Genomic DNA, 6,000 nt, shown 5'->3' with positions numbered 1-6,000 from the left:
CCTGACTGACTGTGCCAGTCTTGGGTTGAGAGAGCTCTGCCTCCAGTTTGGCTGTGTAACTGCATCTCTCACATGTATTAGAGTTTGTTGGAAGGAGGAGAGGGTTGTCTGTGTACATAAGGCAATTTCTAACATTGCCTCAAGATTCCCAGATTCGCCAGCTGGACTGGAGAGTAACCTTGAAACTGACCCTTGGACATACCTGATTAGTATAGGGAACTGGTTTTTTACTGATCAGATTAGGGAAAGGGAACTGATTTTTCACTTGATCAGGAAGGACCAAATGGGAGCCTAAATCTTATGAGAAGTCAAGGAGGGTGTAGTGCTTTAGTTAGTTAGTGTTTCCTTATAAGAGCTGAGCAAGTGCAGGGCTTTAGAAAAAGAATAGAGTGACTACTTTGAGAGTTTGAACAGTTCTAACGGAAAAAGGGAAAAGCAGACTTTGTGGAGCCTGGAATAGTTTAAACCTGTTTAGGTGGCGCTGCCTGACGCTGCTCAGTGCGCAAAACCGCACAAAAAGAGAGTTGTAGGGTTTTAAGAGAGAGATCAAGGAGTTTAGAAATGACCCAAAATGGCCAATAAAACTATAGCTTCTAGGTAGTAACCACTCCTCCAGGGACAGGCAGGCTGTTCAGTGTTTGCCACTCCCACTGGTGAACACAGAGACTTCCCTTTAGCCCAAGCAAGCACTGGCCTTCTAGAAACTTCCAAACAGTTCAGAACAGCAAATCTGTAACTGAACTTTCTTAACTTTCAGAAAGTGGGAAAAAGCAAGATTTTTTTTTTTTTCTTTTTGTTGTAGTTTAAAGGTAGCAGAGATACACAAGCAGCAAAATAATCACAACAGTGCAATAAATGACCCCACACTTGAGTGCTAGGCCAAAATCAGTTAAAATGCAGTTTTTAGAGAAAAAAACGATTTTAAATTAAGTGCAACACAGGAAATGCAGTAAACAGGCTCTAGATGTGTTCCAAGTACTGTTACTGTTACAGATATAAACTTTAGCAAGCCGAAAAATGCCAAAAAGTAGGTGGCAAACAGTAAAACTTAGCAAAAAATCAGAAGAAAATACTTAAAATCACAAAAGTGGCTCCTTTTCTTCTCAGTGTTTTCTCCCCTTGGTAGGTGATTAAGCAACAGCTAGCAAGCCTGAAAAGATGCCAAAACCGCGTGGCAGTCGGGTTTTAAGAGAGAGAGATCAAGGAGTTTAGAAATGACACAAAATGGCCAATAAAGCTATAGCTTCTAGGTAGTAACCACTCCTCCAGGGACAGGCAGGCTGTTCAGTGTTTACCACTCCCACTGGTGAACACAGAGACTTCCCTTTAGCCCAAGCAAGCACTGGCCTTCTAGAAACTTCCAAACAGTTCAGAACAGCAAATCTGTAACTGAACTTTCTTAACTTTCAGAAAGTGGGGAAAAAGCAAGTTTTTTTGTTTTCTTTTTGTTGAAGTTTAAAGGTAGCAGAGATACACAAGCAGCAAAATAATCACAACAGTGCAATAAATGACCCCACACTTGAGTGCTAGGCCAAAATCAGTTAAAATGCAGTTTTTAGAGAAAAAAATGATTTTAAATTAAGTGCAACACAGGAAATGCAGTAAACATGCTGTTTCAATGATCTAATATAGACCCATTAGATGCTATGCATGCTTAACTGTCAGAGATTATCAAGTTTGGTGTAGTTGGAAGGGCTCATAATTCTTCAATGGATATAGGATATCACAAAAGATTGATCAACCCATTGGTATCTAAAGGTGTTACTGCTCAATTCTAGGAGCCTAAAGAAGAAACTCCACTTCCTCCAAGCTCTCCTCACTTTGGAGGATGCAGGCATCTGTGCAGTTACAGCGACATGGTTTAAAGCCACACAGGGCTTCCTGGCAGTGCACAAAAACAATACCTTGCACACATTCAGACCAACTACTGCAGAGACAAGGACTAAAGGTGGAGGTGTCTTGATCTTCATCAGAAGCAAACAAACCTCAAAGTTTGTCAAACAGGATGATGCACTTCACTTCTCCATGTTTAAATTACCATAGGTAGAGTCCCATATCATATACTTACAAGCTGCAAATCACCCTCTATGACCCACAAAACCCATAGCTCATACTCACCTACTGAATACAATTAGTATTCTACAGAATACCATATTCATGGGGTACTTTAACTACCCCTCTATAAACTGGGAATCCTACGTCTCCAAACTTGCAGGTCCAGAGATACCTTCACTTTGCAAACACAAACACCTTGGACCATGTGCATACTCCATATGCCTACTATGCGTGCAAACATACTGCATGTGGTATTCACAAATACAGGGTACTCACAAGGACAGGATAATGCTACTCCCTCCCCTGCCACAGTGTAGTGCCCTCTGTGGTAAGGTCAAACCATAAATCTGTCTCCTTCAAAATAAAAATCAATGCATTGACCCCAGCAAACCCTGAAACATTTAGAAACTACTCTGAGGAAAACTACTTATTATTAAGTGATTACATGAGACAATTTCAAGCCCCTTCAAACCTGTAGAACACAGCTGCCTATGCAGAACTGTACACAGAAACCCTGAACAATCATGTAAATAGATGCATAGAGACAGCAGTGCCAACCAGAAACAAGCCCAGTACAAACCAGCCTGGTGGAATCCAAACAAACATGTTATGCAACAAAAGAAAAAAACATAGCTAAAATTAGGAAGTGCAGTACCCAGCTGGATAAAAACTCTTTCATCAAGCTAAGCAAATGACTAAGAGGGCAAATGAAGTTTAGCAAATTTAGTTCTGCGGTAAAGATAGCCTCTCAGGCCAAAGACAACCACAAGACATTATTTAGCTATGTCTGAAACCTCAAAGGCAGTACACACCACTACTTAGAACTGACTGATAATGGAGTCACTTACACTGATATGGAAGATATAGTAAATCTGCCAGCTAACAAATTCCACACCAATTTTACCTTCTTGTCCCCCCAGTCATCCTCCAAGTAATACCACCAAATCTAACCACTCAACTATCACTACCGGAGCAGGTTCTAAATGTGGTCCCTAATTCTAAGAACTCTGCATCGATGTGCCCTGAAAATATCCCAGAATGCCTCCTAAATAGTCTGAAGCATGACTGATCTAGACCTCTGGAGTCACTATTTAACCAATGTCTCCAGACAGGCTTTGTACCAGATGAATGGAGAACTGCAATGGTCATCCCCCTGCACAAGGGTGGTCCATAACGGACTCTGGTAGCTACAAAATCGTAAGTCTGACTAGTCTCATATGCAAAGCAATAGAAAGAATTATGGATATGATTGACATCATTTCCACTACCTCAGTGGCATTTTGGGTAGAGTCCCAAAGCTCTACATGGAGATGGAAGGATAAGCATTCAGGATCTCCTAGAGAATGGTTCTAGCAAAGCCTCCCCTGGACCTTGAAATGGAATGCAGTTTGTAGTATTTTGTAAAGATATGAACAGAGGACAAGGTTGCTGCCTGTAGAAAGCTTCTAGAGTCCACCCCTTTTCCAATATGCCACTGAAAGCCCTAGTTGAGTGAGCCTTAACCTAGGCTGGACAAGATTTACCATGGTAGGAGTAACCGAAAACAATAGCAGAGGACAACCATCAAGCAATATTTTGATTAGAGACAGGTTGACTTTTCTTAACCCCTGTATAGCAGAAAAAAAACAGCAGTTCAGCATTCCTAAAGAGCTTTGTTTTGTCAGTGTAGTACTTGAGCTGCCTGTGTGCATCCAGTGCATGTGGAATCTTTTCTCTCTTGCTTTTTTGGATCAGCAAAGAGCACTGGGAAGTTGGTGGCTTGATTCAAGGTAAATCCAGAAACAGCTAAACACATGAATGAAGAATTCCTTTGTAACACAAACCTGTCCTTGTGAGAAAAAAAGATAAGGATGGCCCACCATGACAGCACTGCTGCTCAGAGACTTGCCTTGCAGATGTCATAGCAATGAGCAAAACAGTCTTCCAAGTAATGAACCGTAAATTTGCCTGAGAGCCAGGTTCAAAAGGAGATAAGGCCAATTTTTTATGAACAACGTTGATATCCCAAAGAGGAGGAATTTGCATTTGAGGGAGTCTCATGTGCAACACTCCATTCATAAACTGTTTAACCACCAAAAAAAAAAGATGAGGGAGATCCATGGGCAAGCAAGCTGAGATGGCCAACAAATGTACTCTGATAGAAGTATATGACAAAACACCCTTAATTAACCCACACAAATATTTCAAAAGCAGATGAGTAAAAACCATTTCAGGACCTCAGTTATTGGCATAATCACATTCCACTTGTAAGCTTTTCTAGTTGCAGTTTTTTTTGCCTCCTTAAATACCTTCTGCGCATCCTCATGGAACAAGTGCCTAAAAGATAAAAAATTGAATCATCCAGGCTGTCAGTTACAATTGCTCTAAATTGAGGAGTACCATTTACCCCTTATAGTGTGTGAATAGATCCAGTCTGTGAGGAAGCTTGTGGTAATTGCTCCTGACCAATTCTATTAAAAGGGAGAACCAACTTTGCCTTGGTCAAAACGGGATCAGCACAGTGGTCTTTGGAAATTCTTTCTAAATCTTTAGAAGTACCTTGGGAATCATTGGAAAGAGTGTAATGCATACAAGAAGATTTCCACTCATGGGAATGATAGAGCATCTGCCTTCCAAGCATGACTTCAAAGATGTCTTGAACAGAAGTTTTTCAGTGGTCTGTTTTGAAAGGAGGTGAAGAAATCTACTTGAGGTGTTCTCACATTTGCATAATTTCCTAGAAGACCTCTATTTGGTGCTTCCATTAGTGAGGATCTGTCTAGGATCTGCTTGGAATGTGCCAGGCATGAACAGTCAGTGAATGTTGTAGAGCCAGCTCCCAGGTCATCACTACCAAACAGCAAAACGGGTATGACCTTTACCCTCTTGCTTGTTCAGGTAACACATTACAATGGTGTTGGTTGTGACCAATAGAGGAGGAGCAGGAGTCCAAAAGTGGTGAAGAACTTGTAAGACATGAATCATTTGCTAACATCTCTTTTACATTTATGTGCATCATCATGTCCTGAGGACCCCACAAGCCTTGTACTTAAAACTCCCAAAGATATTGATCCCCACACAATATCTGAAGAGTCGGTTTAAATAGATTGGACTGGGTGCGGTCTGAAGAGAGAAAGGATGTCCTGAATTCAGAGACAGTTGATTCCTCCACCACCACAGTTCACAAATCCCATTTCCTGCAAATCCAAGGGATGATGGTGCTGAGTTCATCAATTCTTCAAGTACCACTGAATTTTTCTCATGTATAGTCTGGCTAGTTTTTTCATGAAGATCATCAGTGTCATGAGACCTAGAATTTTGAGGATCATACTCCTCGAGGCTACTTCTAGACTAGAGAAATGCAATAAAATGCCCTGATAAGTCAGACCTTTGTCTTCTGGCAGGAAGGGTATTTTACTGTGTCTATCCAACACCCTAGGAAAACAATTCATTAAAAAGGTGTGAGGAAGGACTTTTGAATGTTCAGCTTGAACCCCAGGAAGGAAATGAGGGATGTCGCCTTATCTAAGGACTCCAAGCACCTGGATACAGAATATGCACAAATCAACAAGTCAACTAAATAATGAAAAAATGCCACACCAAACTGCCATAGAATAATGTTTGATAGCAATTTAACCTATATTTTTCTGTCAAAAAGAGTAAAATCTCCACAGTACATTCAAATAATTTGTTTGCAGCACAGTTACAATCCAATGTTAAAAACACACAGAATAGAGTAGTTAATGTGTAAATGCTAAAAGATCTAAGTTCTACATTGTTTTTCTGTCAAAAGATGAGAATAATGCAGAATACCAACAATAAAGGCAAACTTCTAGCATCTAACAGCATACATACACACTAATTCTAACAGAAATACTGAAAGTTTCCTCAGAAACAGTTAAAATTGTCAAAGATAGAAGTCAAATAAACATTGCTACAATCAGAAATTCCCACAGGGATTACTGT

The sequence above is a fragment of the Protopterus annectens genome, chromosome 9.part0 (genome assembly GCF_019279795.1).
Source record: "Protopterus annectens isolate FY-2018-M chromosome 9.part0, PAN1.0, whole genome shotgun sequence".
NCBI lineage: Eukaryota > Metazoa > Chordata > Ceratodontiformes > Protopteridae > Protopterus > Protopterus annectens.
This window is presented reverse-complemented; position numbering follows the sequence as displayed.